At 37.1% G+C, this 15,481-nt stretch overlaps 1 long non-coding RNA gene across 1 annotated transcript in view; it reads left to right on the plus strand.

Moving 5' to 3' along the window:
• LOC142838584 (uncharacterized) overlaps positions 1-15,481 on the plus strand; it is a 188,160-nt gene that overhangs the window by 142,283 nt on the left and 30,396 nt on the right. The window lies entirely within an intron of this gene.

Here is a 15,481-nt window from a genome sequence, read left to right on the forward strand (position 1 = left end):
GAGGGAGGGAAGGAAGGAGGGAGGGAGGGAGAGAGAGAGAGAGAGAGAGAGAGAGAGAGAGAGAGAGAGAGAGAATACACTTGTGTTGGGGCCCATAAGACTATACAGTAAATGTACAGCTGACAGATCTATAGACTAATTCACGGGAAGTGTATATGTACACATAAACATGGAGCAACCTGTTCAGCAAGCTGCGGGAACACTTGTCTTTTGGATGGTCACTGTCAAATCTGTAAAATCCTTGTGAAGCCATGATTCTTTCCTTCACAATGGGATTCATTCCCCAAATACCTCAGCATTGTAACTGTTGCATAGGCAACAGAATGACCTTACCAATCCCCCACACCGTGAGGCCTCAGAGCGATAACATTCACACCTTTGACATTTTTACATAATTAATTTACACAATTTATCCTTCAAAATTACCTTTGCTAACAGAACACAAAGGAAGAGGATAGCAAGACCTTACCAGACAAACAGGTATGGGTGTAGGTGAAGTCCAGGTTCAGGGATGGTTAGTAACTTAATCTAATGGTTTGGAATGTCAGGTATTTCCCCTTGGATGCTGGCTCTTTCCTGGGTGGTGTCACCTCTTCTGGAATGCTGCTTTCTCAGGTTCTACCTGACATCTTTGTGATTCTAAAATGCATGTGATATCATTGTTTGGCCTATGAAATTTTTTAACCACGTCTGTAAAAACTAAAAACCTCATGGAGATCGTCCCTTTTCCTTCTTCTCGCTGATTCATCTTTCTAAGGCATAAAGAGATGTAGAGGTAGCATATGTGAGTTGATTTATTCCATTTACCCTCAGATCCAAGTAGGCAGGTTTTCTTCTAGCGTAAAGAATCTTAGCTGGACCTTGTGGGAGTACTGAGGCTGGTACTCAAGGACTTCCATACTCTTGATGCTAATGGGTTCCTTTAATAATGTCAATGTTGAAAAACTCAAGCTTGGGAAGCAATTAGAGATGGTTGCTAAAGCTATTTTGGCAAGGAAGGCACTTCTTTATTATAGAACTAATATTTTGAGAAGTGTATAGAACTGGACATTTCCATTGCTTTCTGACAGTAGGCAGGCAGGAGAGCATTGGAGAGCTTGGTAGAGATCACATAGCCATACTCCCTGCTTTGCCCTTGCTTCTCAGGCCTGGTGTCCACGGTATGTCATGAGAAACCCTGAGTCACAGAGCTCACAGGGAAAGATTTACTGAATTGGGAAACTCAAAATTGTGGGTGGTGTCTCAGCCCAAGTCGTCAATTTCCACAAGAGAAAAAAAAGTGTTGGAGCTCTTTAGGAGATCTTGAGCTACAGGGTAATTCTTGAGGGGAAAGGAAAGAGGCAGTGGGCCCTGGAGCCAGGTTTCCCATGTGTTTCCAGTTTGGTGGATGAAACACGGCACCTTTGCCAGGTATGTGATGTCAGTGTGACACACGCTGCAGATGCTGAGCATCTGATGTGCAGGTTCAGGCTCCGGGGCTGAGTTGTTGCTAAATTGCTCATGCCCTATTTCCCTTCTCCTGGGGGTGTGGCCAGAGCTTTCCATTTAGCTTGGTGCTGAGCCTCTGTTTAACAAGTTGAGCCAAGGAAGGCCACTGCCTCAAGAGCTAGTCAATCAGAAACTGCCCAAGTATCAAGGAACAGAGTAGTGATCTCACATGCATGGGGCTCTTTCATTCTTTCATGCCTTCCCGCATTAAGGTCTACTTCTCCAGAAAAAGAGGAAAATGACATTTAGCTTTTTAGTTCTCAGGTAATCTCTGCCAGAGAGAAAAAAGAAAGGAAGGAAGGAAGGAAGAAAGGAAGGAAGGAAGGAAGGAAGGAAGGAAGGAAGGAAGGAAGGAGGGAAGGGAGAAAAAAAGAAAAAAGAAAAAGATCAACAGAGGGAAATGGCATCACCAAGGTGTAGGTGCTATTTCAACTATCTTCTTGCCATCAATTAGAGTTTTTTTTTTTTCCACACCTGCTCATATTCCGGCCCAAGTCTCTGAAAACGATTTTTTAAAATGCAGTTTGAAAGTCCTCAGAATACAGGGTCTTATTTTAACATCTTGAGAAGCTTGGAAAAATACAGAATTTAGCATCTGAATGACAGAGTGAAGAAAATGTATGTGAGGATGACTCAGGGCGGTGGAACAGAGACCAGAATTCGGACCACTCCGGAAAATTCCCTGACGTAGCTGTGCAAAACCAGAAGCCAAAGACCAGAAGTGTTTCTGCTTCACTTGCTTGCCTCCAAATTGTCTTTTAAAATAATATTGTCGTTCTTAATCCCAGTTCAATTCACTAGGTTTATTTAAATAATTTGTATGTATTTAGTTTGTTTAAACTAATTATCTAAATACTTTATATGTATTTAATTTATTTAGAATAGAAAACAGCATGCTAATAAATATTTACTAATTTTTTAATAGAAATGTTTCCAAACATAGTTACAGTCAAAGGAACTCTATTAAATTGTTTCAGAAAAGTGGTTCTTAACTCCATGGTTTTTCATAATGGGAACTCCAGAATAGTATAAGTGGATAGGAAACACTTCATCTTTGCCGTGCTTTTGATTGGGATTTTTCTTTTTAAATACTCAAATTCTTCATGTATATCCTATTGAAATTTAAACAGTGTATGTTAAATATTTCCCATCATCTATGATGCTCTCCCAATATGCAGTGAGGCCTTGATCTTCAAACTGGATTTTCATCTTGTCATTGTGAGAGCCTGTGGGTAGGAACCAATCTATTCCAATTAAAGCTTAATGATGGAAAAATAAAGGAAGAAATCCAGAATAGCATTTCCATCTGTGGTTATGCATAAAATACCTGCTTCTGGCAAGTGAATATATGCAAATTAAAAAATTTGAGTGCAGTAAGAGTTACATAACATACTTATATATGCCTAAAATATTTCCCTACTGATAACGCACGCATCTTTCTATTTTTGTGGTGTTCAACAGAATCCCTATACATACAGTTACTGACAGTTACTGAATTGATTTTTCTATTACTATACTTAGCATGGCTTTCATGAAAAATGTTGCATAAAATATGATTAGTCAGTAATATTAGCCAAGAATAATGACCATACTTTTAGTAACATTCCTATGCTTGGGTCCTTGATGTTATTATCACAGTGACCCTCCAGGAAAAAGCTTTTGCTTTTTTTTTTTTTTTTTTTTTTGGTTTTTCGATACAGGATTTCGCTGTGGCTTTGGAGCCTGTCCTGGAACTAGCTCTGTAGACCAGGCTGGTCTCGAACTCACAGAGATCTGCCTGCCTCTGCCTCCCGAGTGCTGGGATTAAAGGAAGATCTTATGCTTTTGCTGTAATGATAACCATTCAACCTTATGATTCATGTGTTCACACTTAACAATGGATGTGATAATGTCCCATGTGCAGTTATGCAAAAATTTAACTTTTGGTTTCATAAAAGATATTGTATATCACCCCCAATCTTGTTAGTATTAGCTTTTGGAAGTTTTGGTTAGAAGGTGTCAAATATTAACGATCATCTCAAGGGTTTGCCATTGTGGGGTAGCCTTCACCTTGAGGATGAATTATGGATTTCTCAATGAGCTTGACACTAACTGAACCCAATTAATAAGAATGTCATGACAAGAGAATCGTCCTCCGTTAAACAACTTAGAATCCAAGTGCTTTTTGTGAGTGGATGGTTCCCTGCTTTGTCTAACATCAGGAAGTCATGTTTATGTGGTAATATCTAAGGCTTTGTTGTTTGCTTGCAAATCTGTCATCTCATGTTCTCGGTAACTGGAAACAAAGAAAGAAAAGGTGCTGAAAAGTATGGCTGCTTTTGGAGCATATAAGGATATGTTACATGACTTTCAGGCATTGCATTTGTTTTTTTGTTCTGTTTTGTTTTTGAGTCAAGTGGGAGATACGATGATAAGTTTCCATTATCTTTTGAAGGGACAATAAAAGGTACTTTTTAAAAGCATTTTGTAGAAAATCATAGGTACTCTTCATATTTCATTAACTTCTGAAGCACATAGTTTGACTCATAAACCAGCCAGGCTAATTCTTCTCTCTCTTGAGGGATGTAATTATGAAAGATCGCCTCAAGTGAGAAAAGTAATTTGAAGGTGTATTTGCAGAGGAGTTGTGCTGTGTCTCATGCCGGCCTTTATTCTTTTCAGATAGTCCCCGAAACGAGCTGGGCTCTGTATCTCTGAGGAATTAGAGGAATCTCACTACCAGGAAATGTTCCAGAATGGAAAATACAAGCTCTGAGAAGCAGAGAAATTCCTAGATGATTATCTCTGGGGCCAGTTACAGGATGATTAACAAACAAACAAACAAAACCTCACTGGGAGAAGTTTACTTGGCAGTAAGACATTAAGAAGGGCTGTTCCTATTCCCAGATACATGACTGGGAGCTATGACTAAGTTCCTATGGAAGGGTGATACCGGTGGTCACAGAGGAAGAATAAATTCATGAATGAATGGACATGTCTTTTACGCACTGTTGAAATGAGTTAAACAGCCATTGCACTACATGAGGGAATCCTAATTACTAATATCCTAAGCATATTAGTAAACAAAAGGTAGCATAAAGGTCATATACACCGGCATTCAAGTTACTAGCATTTCTGATAAGCAAACTGTGGAGACAGTGAAAAGACCTAGTGTTGCCAGGATTAAAGGGGAAACTCATGAACACGTGAAACATCGTGCATTAGGGTCTCAGAATATTTTCAGATTATTGGGGTGAACATGTTTCCCTGTACATCTACCAAGAGGATGTATAGCACCAAGACCTTGAAGGTAATAAAGATGGGTTGATATTGCTTCATCCTTGTAGAAGAAGCATGAGTCTGATGTGGGATATTGGTAAGAGGGCAGGCAGTGCATGTGGAAATAAAACAGAATATGAAAGATCTCTATTCCTTCTGTTTGCTGTTTCATGAGCCCAAAACTTCTTTAAGATAGTTTTCTTAAGTAATGCAATGTTAGAGGTATTATATAAAAGACATTGTATAAAATTACAGGAAGTGACTCACACCGTAGGTTTTCTAACATCAGCAGGTAGAATTCAACCACATATATGCAGAGTTGCATGTTATGAATGAGGAGAGTTTATTTTCTCTGCGTCAGTAGACATTGTAATAAATACCCTGGGAGATCCGTTCCCATCTCACACACCATTTCTTTCTCATGAATCCTACAGTGATCATCATGGGCAGTGTTTTGCATCGTCAATGTAACCGGTTTCCTGTAGTCTGGTTGATTAAATGCAAGGTCAAGCAAAATCTCTAGCTAAGAATTTGTCACACGGAAAAGACCTTCGTTTAAGATATAGATGGGAAGTACATAGCAACCTACTCCTTTCAGCTCTGCAGATCAGAGAGGCTAAGAGAGAACGGGGAAACTGCAGAAAACATCATCATCAACAACAAAGCAAACAGCAGAGATATGAAAGCAAAAGTCAATAGAGCTTAGCTTCTCCTAATTGTAGTGTGCCCCCTTTGTGTTTCCATTAGATATCTCTAATCTAAACCACCTCTGCTCCGTTTTACTCCCCAAGGTAACTTATGTAGGTCACAGTTAGCTAAATCCTGAGGCTAATCTAAGTTACTTCTTCGGTGAGGCAATTTTTAGTTCGTGTTTTTACATTTTCTATTGAATTAAATACAGTTTTATCAATGCACCAAGACTGTGCAGTTATGCAATCACCTAATTGCACTCAAAGGGGGGAATTGATCACTTAATATTAAACAACATTTGAATTACATGAAATATTTTTGTGATTGTCCCGACTGCTGCCTCCTTGTTCTTTATTATTGATGTCTCAAAGTTACTACAAACTGCCATCTAATTTCAATATTTTTTGACTATTCAAAAAAAAGTGTATTAAATGTCCATCCAAATTCAAAAGCAATTATCTTGTCCTATAAAAAGAAAAACAACATGAATATAAGCAGATTGAGCAGTTGTTTTTTCACGGAACATGATCCTCCATTCCGCTTTGATGTGTACAACAAGGTCCAGAGAAGCTTGTTGAGAAAGTACAGCAATACAAACTGCCAGTCTTGTATAATGTGACTATTAAATAAATTGATAGGATTGTTAGAGCCACGTTTCTCATCAGTGAGGGAGAAATTCACATGTGAGAAAAGGCTAGAATCATCTCAGTGCTGACAAATTAGGTTTGGAGATGTCAGTGAAAGCTTATGCTTAACTTCATTCAGAGGCACGTGGTCATATATGAAGATGTGTATAGATAGATATTTAGAACCAGATGAACATAAATATATTCCCTTGATTAGTCAGCTAAGAATACTTAGAAGAAATGTGGTGGTTGCAGCAAATACATCCTAGCACAGGTTATCTCATGTCCAATGAATTATAAGATTTTGGAAGACACCTCATACCTATAGAGAAGTGTAGACTAAGGAGATTCAGAGAGAAATCATGAGGGGAGGGACCTGAAGCCCAGTTCATCAGAGAATGATGAAAGGAGCCTGCTTGGACATCCTAAGTCAAGAACAAGCTCTGAATATCTTAAAGGCTAAAAAGTAGAATGACAGAGACAATGAGTCAAGAAGATCAGTCTATTTGACTATCTGTTATTTCCCACTGATTAATAAATAAGAGCCCGGTGATAAGGTGATATTGTTAACACTGGTGAGTAGATTATACTTGAGGTATCAGTAACTTCTCTATATGTATGTTGCCACAATGCAAAGTCATAACATGTTTTAAGCAAAACATAAAGAGGGAAGATTTTTTTTTCTCCTTAAGTGTAAGCTGCCCTTAAATCTAGGAATTAAAAAAAGCAGGGGGATAATTTTTCATTTAGTAGCCATTGTTCCAGGATGCTGTTATATCAATCCATCCTGCCATTTCAGACTTGGACCATGAGGTTTCAAGGAAATGAATATCTTTTATACATAGAGAAGTGGAGAGCCTGCACTGTCTCCCATTCTCACAGCCATCTAACTACTGACATATTGGTCTCTTTATAGCCCATCTATTAATCCAGAAGTTAATTTTCATCCTTTGGAACCTAATTCAAGCCTTTTGGTAGTGACTGTCCTCAAGGTGCCAGCTTCTCTTTTACTTTGTAGCTTACGAATTTCCTTTACCTTTGCTCAAACCCATGAACTGCTTCAGTTACCCATGTATTATGTAGTATCATTTTCGTTCTTTCCCTACATTATGTAATATTTCTCTCTAAAAATACAGCTCTTGACAACAATTCAAAAGATGCAAGTGTACAGCCTCTCTATTAAAGATAATGTCACACCATCGGCAAAATCATCTTCATGCTTTTAATTACAGAAAGGGTTCTAAGAGCACTTTCAGCTTTCAAGACAATGTGGCAAATCAGAATGTTCTACCTTTAAGAAACATAAACCATCTATGATAAAGAGAAGTGAAAATGTTTTTGTTTAATTGTTTTTGGTCAAGCGTGACCTGTGCTAAGATGATAGATTGAAATGACCCAAACTGTCGACAGAATGCCTTTGTGCCGATCACCAGATACCAGTGCCTGGAGTAACTACAGCTATGAAACAAAGCTGACTGGAGTGGCCATCCACTGTCTATATATGGAGAGGAAGGCAAGTTGTGCAGTGTATTTTAACTTATATGGTTGCCTTTTGGCTGAATTGCTGAAGAAGTTAAATTACGGTTCCTTTGCTTTGTGAGGCTGCTATCGAACAACACCAACATATGTGGCATTTTAAGCACCACCTCTGCATAACATCTCCTAAAGCCTTTGACTATAAATTCCTTTGAGAACATTGTTTAATCTCATACTTTAAGACATCATAATTATAACAATGCTTCCTGAATCTTCATCTTAAGTCTTTATCTTTTGCTGGAAACAGCATTAAATGTCCAACACAAATTATGTTTCGTGTTACCACCTTTCATCCAAACCACGTCCTCTCTGGACTTCACTGTACTTAGGAAACTGCTATTAGTGTACCCTAGTAACTGATGCTTAGCACCTTAAAGGACCCCTTAACTTGCCTCAAATTTTTATCACTCTCATTTAATTAATTTATTATATTATTTAAATCTTTACTTCATATGTTCCTAACTTTCCACATTATGACTTCAGAAAGCTGGCGATTTTTGTGCTGCTATACTGACTTAGGTTTGTTTTATCAATTTCGGTGAATTATTCTGGAATTTTGATGAGCATTTCATTGAATGTGTAAATTGGTTTTGTTTGAATGCTCAACATTGCATTATTGATCCTACCAACCCAAGTATGTGGTAGGTCCTTCCCTCTTTTTGGTATCTTCTTCCACCTCTTTAATACCTTAAGGTTTTCATTACACCAACCTTTCGCTTGCTTGGAAAGAGCTGTATCAGTATATTTTTGAGGCTACCGTGAAAGGTGCCATCTCCTTGATTTCTTTCCCAGTATGATTGTCACTTGCATATAGAAGGCTAGAGAGCATTGTGTGTTAGTTCTGTATCCCACTGCTTTGCTTACAATGATTATCAACTGCAGTTTTTTGATGAAATTTTTAAGGTATTTTATGTATAAAATCATATTTTGTACAAATAAATATATTTTGACTTTTTTTCCCTTTTTGTATCATTTAGATCTTTTTAAGTTGTCTTGATATAGCAAAAATGTCAAGTACTGTATTTAATGAGTGACTGGACATCCTTGTCTTGCTCAACAGGAAATGTTTTGAGTTTCTTTCTATTAAGAATAATACTCTCTGTGAGCTCGCTGTAATTTCCTTTATTATGTTCATATTGGTCTCTTCTGTACCCTAACTTGCGAGGATTTGATCTTGAAGAGTTACTATATTTTGTCCAATGCCTTTTCTGCCTCTAGGGATATGATTATATGGCATTTTTTGGTCAGTTTATGTGTTAGACTACATTTACTCATTTATATATGTTGACCATCCTTTTATCTCTGGCATGGAGCCAACTTGATCATGGTGGATAACTTTTTAATGTGATTTTCAAGTATTTAATTGACAGTTTTGCATCTGTGTTTATAAAGTATGTTGTTCTATAATTTTTATTGGATCTTTGTGGGTTTGGTATCAAGGTCCATAATCGTTATGTAAAAGACACAGACAATGTTCCTTCAATTTATACTCTGGAGAATAATGCAAGGAGTGTTTGTGTCAATTTTTGTTGAAGATTTGGTAGAACTCTGTGCTCAATCCATCTGTCCTCAGGCTTTTATTTGCTGGGAAATTTCTAACTACTGCCCCTTCATAAGCAGAAATTATGAGGCTATTTAAAATGTTTATTTTTAACTTGATTTTAATTAGGTGGGTAGTAGTTATCAAAAAAATCTATCTCTTTTATATATTTCAGTTATGTGGAACTGGATTTTTTAAAGTATATCCTTATTATTCTTTTAATTTTTTCAATGTCTGCTGTATTGGTTTCCCTCTTAGCTCTACTTTATTAATATGGACCCTCTCATTGTTTATTTGGCTAAAGGCTTCCCAGTTTCGTTGATTACTTTTCAAAGAACCAACTCTTCATTTTATTGATTCTCTTGTTTGTTTATATTTCATTTAATTAAGGTGACTTTAATTATTACTTACTACCTATTTTTGGATATTAAATCTTCTTGTTTCCATAGAGCTTTCAAGTATGTTGCTGTATCGAAAAGATCCCTCAAGTTTTTTTTTTATAGAGGTGCTTAGCACTATGCACTTGACTCTTATTTCTGCCTTGTGTCACCTAGGTTTGGGTGTGTTGTGTTATCGCTTTCATTCTGTTCTAAGGAAGGTTTTAATCTCCTTGATTCTGTTCAGTTACTTAGATTTGTATGATTGACAGCACTTTCTGTTGTCGTTGATTTCTACCTTTAATCCACAATGGCAAGAGAGGATGCAAGAATCCCCTCATCCCAATATGAATTCTAGAACATGAGTACTCAAAGCTGCCTTGATCAGTTATGTTTTCGACAGGGGAAAAATGTAAGGAATGTCTGTCCCAGCACTTGGAGGGTGAAATGACAACACCTAGTTAGCAACAGCACTGAAAATGGATAGCATGTCAATGCTCAGAACATTGTTGAATTGACACAGCTAACTATCATTTGTAGCCAGAAGAACTGAATTTACTACTTATAGAGACCCCATGAATATACTAGGGTTTATGCTTGTCATCTACAGCAGAACTATGTATAATGTTGAACAGTGTACAAATTATTAAACAAATTATCATGTGATTTTAGCTATATCCGCTAGTATTTTTTTCTTTAAACTACCAAACATATGTATATTCAGAATTCACTTTTAACCTTAAAATCAAACTAATCTTACCTATATAGATATACCTCATCTATTACCACAAGGCTTTGTGGCGTATTGATTTTAAGAAGAATATACCCTATTGATAGAGAGTATAAATGAATTTTTGTGACTGATGATCCAGCTGATTGTTACCAAAAGTACAGACTAACTCCATCTTTTGGATTTCTAGGTCAAGAGTCTAACATTTATGAATGATATGCTGGAACTTTCTGTCAGAAAAAAAAATAGTGATAGTGTCTCCCATAAGTCATCTCTGAACAATGACCACTGTTTACTAAAAATAACTCTCTCAGTGACCTGGTTCAGTGTTTTAGGGTTTTGTACTTTGTATGAGCTGCTGAGAGGGAATCTGTAAATTTTAATCAATGGAAAATCAAACTATAAAAATATCCCATTGAGTTTACAGATCAGTCAATGAAGCAGAGTTCAACATTTCCCAATAGGATAAACATGTTATGTCATATGCAAAACATGGGGAAAATGGCATCCATGTCAAATTAGAATGTCATTAGTAAGCACAACATAGGAAAGTCAAAAAATTCCTCCAAGTTGAGAAGTCAGGGATATATTCTATGGCTGGAAAGAATACCACGTGGAGTTGATTATGCTAAATCACTGACATTAATTTCTTTCTGTACACTAATTAGGAAAGATTGCAATCCATTATTCCCTTGGCTATGTTAAGAATACCTGCATGAAAAGAGTTTTAATGTCAATGGCTGTTAAGGCCAGCATACATTAGCAATGTATCCAACACATGGAACAGAGGCTCTTTATAAAACAGAGGGCTTGATCTTGTCCCCAGAGTCCTTAGTCAGTAGGCATGTGGTAGACATCTGCCACTTGAACTGTCTAAACTCATGGGTAGTATTCATGATATAGTCTCTAAAACCACATTCTATAAACCACACGTGCCCCTTTAGTTCATGCTGAACTTAATATTTTAACCCTTTGATAACAAGAATGTGATGTTGACAAACATCTAATTGAAAAATAAAAAGATTTTTTTTGCATAGTATAGAAATAAAATGTTTAAAGTTGAGATATTCAGCGCCAATTTTTGGAGTTTTTCAAAAATTAGTCTGATGTTCAGAAAAATTTAGGGAATGTGTAAGTGTTTATATACTTCTGCATTTTGAAAACAATAAAAGGTGCAAATAGCTCACAAAGCAAACAAAAAACAAAAACCTTACCTTCTGCCATTTTTAAAAAATGAACACCATAAAAAGATTGTTTTTGTTTTTTTGTCTTTTTAAATATTGTAATGGTTTGAAGGTAACAAGAACTATTGGAATCAGGCATATAAGAGCTTGGGTAAATGTAGTAAGGAGACCACTTGTTGGTTCCTGGCCACCTGGCTAGCTTGGACCCAAAATACTCACAAAGAAACTGTATTAATTTAATCACTGCTTGGACCATTAGCTCTAGCTTCTTATTGGACAAACATTATATTAATTTAACCCATTTCTATTAATCAGTATATCACCATGTAGCTGTGGCTTACCAGGTATCTGTCCCAGTATCTGTCTCCAGTGGCTCCATGGCTTCTCTCTGATTCTGCCCTTCTTTCTCCCAGCATACAAGCCTAGCTTTCCCTGCCTAGTTCTGTTCTTCCATGCCTTAGGCTCTAAGCAGTTCTATATTAATTAACCAATGAAAGCAACACATAGACAGAAAAACCTTCCATACCAGATAATTAATTGAAAACTCAACAAGATGAATAGTTTTTCCATTAGTACTTATAATTTGGATTTAATCAATGGTCACTAAAAACAAAGGTCAATCATCCAATGAATGATAATCTATTATTGGGGACTTTCTATCTCATTCAGCCCAACTGAGATTTTGTGTGGGAGACATACACACCAGAAATTCTGATATGCCATCATGACACCCTAAAAGTGGATTTAGTAAGAATTATTGCTGCTAAATAAATAATCATCATGGGTAGGAACCTACCAACTCACACTTCCACATTGTCCTCATCCATAGGAATTGGGCTGAAATGACCACATTCTTTTTAGGAGCTCACTTGGAAGAAAGAAAAAAATCTGTATTTCAACTGGGTTGCAGCAAACTGTTGTCTTTACATTTGTAAGGAGGAGAAGCAATGTGTTAGGTCAAGCAAAGAGATGGCAGGTAGACCTAAGAAATGTACAGAGCTATAAGACACTAATGGATGGTGGGATAACACACAGTTTAAAGCAATAAACAAATGATAAATAAGATAGATAACAGGACTTCAATTTTCTCTCTACTTTGAGCAAATTTGCTAGATCTCTTGGAGCCTCAGGTATCCAAGTAAGACTATTATTAGTAAGTAATGAATGTCTGTGGTTTAGAAAGAGTTTGTGGTCTTTGGTCTATCTAGTAAATTAAGCTGTGTTAAAAATGATTTATGTCTGTTTTTATCACCCCAAGTCACATATTTCTCAAACGTAGAGTTCAGTGGACTTTACTGAGTGTGTTCTAAAAACCACATATATTGAACAAAATTATGGTAGTAGAATGGTACTACATTGTACATGCTTTCACAATTATGCTTAATTTCCTAGAAAATTCTAATTAAGGCAGTATGAATTAATTTTAGTTAGAAAATAAGAAATAAAGAGCAATATGATTGAAGCATATAATATTCTTAAACAATAATTGTATTTATTAAGTAAAAAGGATTATCTACTGTAACTTTCATGCTTTGTAGATTGTTTCAAGAGGTAATTATTAAAGAGCCATAATTTAGGATACTAGGACATAAAAACTGAGTTCTGATGACTGACGTGTTCTGTTTTTTTTTAATTTTTATTGAGCTCTACATTTTTCTCTGCTCCTCTTTTTGCCTCTCCCCTCTCCTTTCATTCATCCCCCAAGGTCCCTATGCTCCCAATTTACTCAGGAGATCTTGTCTTTTTTTTCCCCACATCCCATGTAGATTAGTTCTATGTAAGTCTCTCTTAGTGACCACATTGTTGTCTAAGTTCTTTGGGATTGTGGTTTATAGATGGGTTTTATGTTTAAAAACCACCTGTGAGTGAGTACATGTGATAATTGTGTTCTTTAGGGTTGCTCTGATGACTGCAGATGTTTGGTTAAAAAGATTTAAGGGGGGGAAACAGATACAGTGTCTACAGAGAACAGTATTAAATAGTACAATACTAATCAATTTTTGAAAGAAAAGAGAGGGAAGGAACTAAAAGCAGAAAGGTGGTCACCTATGTGAGAGTGTGCTACAGCTCACTTCAGGACAAAGTTGGAAAAGAAAGTAGACTGATGTATGGTTTACAACCAACATGGAATGGATTCTATTTTTGTTAATCACTTTAGCTGTGTAAGTAAAGGGCCATTAGGTAGTGGATATTAGGCCTCAGAAGAGAAGAAATATTACTGTATTATTGACATCCTTTCTAACTATTGTTTGCATCCTAATAAACCTCCTTTTGAGTTATTTTCATATACTATCCTCGTGAATAGTGTGCAGTACTAAGAAGCAAGCAAAATAACGTTATGGGGAACTTAATGGCTCTGCTCAGGATAAGAGTTCTCAATGATTCTAAACCGATTGCTACATTCTCCCCTTCTAAGTTAGCAGAATGACTCAATTACCACGTTATGTAATTCCTGGTTGTCTTCCTCTTTGTTATATGACTCTTCACAACCATAGAAGGAACATAAAGAGTTTGTGTCAGTGCAGGACACTTATGCCTCTTATGTCTGAAAAGTATGTCAAGAATCTGTCCTTGGACTCTATGTGATACTCTTAAACCATGGCTATTACAGACCATTTCTCTCCTGTCTGTGAGAAAAGTTGAACGCCATGGGAAGCAAAATATGTATACATGTGTGTGCCAAGATGTTTCCTTGCTCCAGGCTTGACTTCTTCATCTTATTCTCTCTCCCCTTTGCTCCCATGGCAACGTTATTTCTGCTCTCACTGTGGATCTAGTTAACCTTCCGTCACCTGGAACTGGAATAGCTCTAGGTCTCTGCTCCCAAAAGACTATTTGACATCAACAGTATTCTTGTTTCTTATCTCCAGTTCAGGCTGTGTTTAATAATGTAGTTCTTCCCCTGTAATGACTTTCTGTAATACAACTTACTTTCCTTGGCTCACCTCCCATGGTCTTAAGTCTATTTTTCCCAGACTCAAGAATTTAAGATTCCTACAAAACTGAGAACAGTCTCAGTGGTTAAATGTTAGCCTAGCAGGGTAGTCTACAGGAAGGAAGAGCAAGAGGTCAAAGTCAACCTGAACTATAAAATAAGACAGTGTCTCCAAATCCCCAAAGTATATACCAAATAAAACAAAATGAAGGAAAAATATACCAGAATTTTTAATGTTCTTACCAAGTCCATTGATGCAGACCTAGTTCATGTTCCACACTTCAGTGTCTGTAACGATACCTGCAGAATTTTACAGCCTTCCCCTTAAGCTGAAGGTTCTCAAGTTCTTTTTCTTTATGACTTGCTCTCCAGCCCTTATGTGTGTTACCTATATAAAAACCTTCCAGTGGGGAATTTCCAAACCTCATCTTTTCTTATTTTATATGGTAGCACACCCAGTCTTCAGTACTGATGGCAGATTATGAATAGTCTCTTCTATTTAACAGATCTAGATTTCAGACATAGGATCAACGTAATCACTAATGTAAGAACAGCCAGTAGCCCTTCAGAAGTTGTTAAGTGACAAGTATGGAACATTTATTATTCATAACTGTTGGGAGCTGTGAACTCCCCAGATCCTAAATTTCTAGTAATTGACTTGTAATGCTTGCAGCTGCTCTGAGCAGGAGACCCTCAGGAGTTCCTGATGGCAGGAGAGTGGTTTCTGGTGAGTTTGGCTGGGGCGTGGCTGTTAGTAAAAGATCCCTATATAAGCGGCCCTGGTACACAACAAAGGGGGCATTCTTGGGGCATTCTTGTTTCAAGGATGACCCATGTCTCTGTCTCTCTGTCTGTGTGTCTCTGTGTGATTCAATCTTCATCCCCTTGCCCAGTTCAGAAACTGTATGGCAGCACATGGCATAGTGCACTGCACATCACTGGGGAAAAAAAAAACAGTCACAAAATGGGATTGAAAAATGGCAAGCAACAATCTGTTAAGTATTCCATCCTTCAGCATGCAATTCCTTCTGTAAGGAGTGTTTTGAGGGCTTTGGTATAGACTGTATGCTTGTGCTTCCCAGAATGCATTTGTTGAAATTCTGGCTGCCCATGGCTT

This window comes from Microtus pennsylvanicus, chromosome 20, assembly GCF_037038515.1.
Source record: "Microtus pennsylvanicus isolate mMicPen1 chromosome 20, mMicPen1.hap1, whole genome shotgun sequence".
In the NCBI taxonomy this organism is placed as follows: Eukaryota; Metazoa; Chordata; class Mammalia; order Rodentia; family Cricetidae; genus Microtus; species Microtus pennsylvanicus.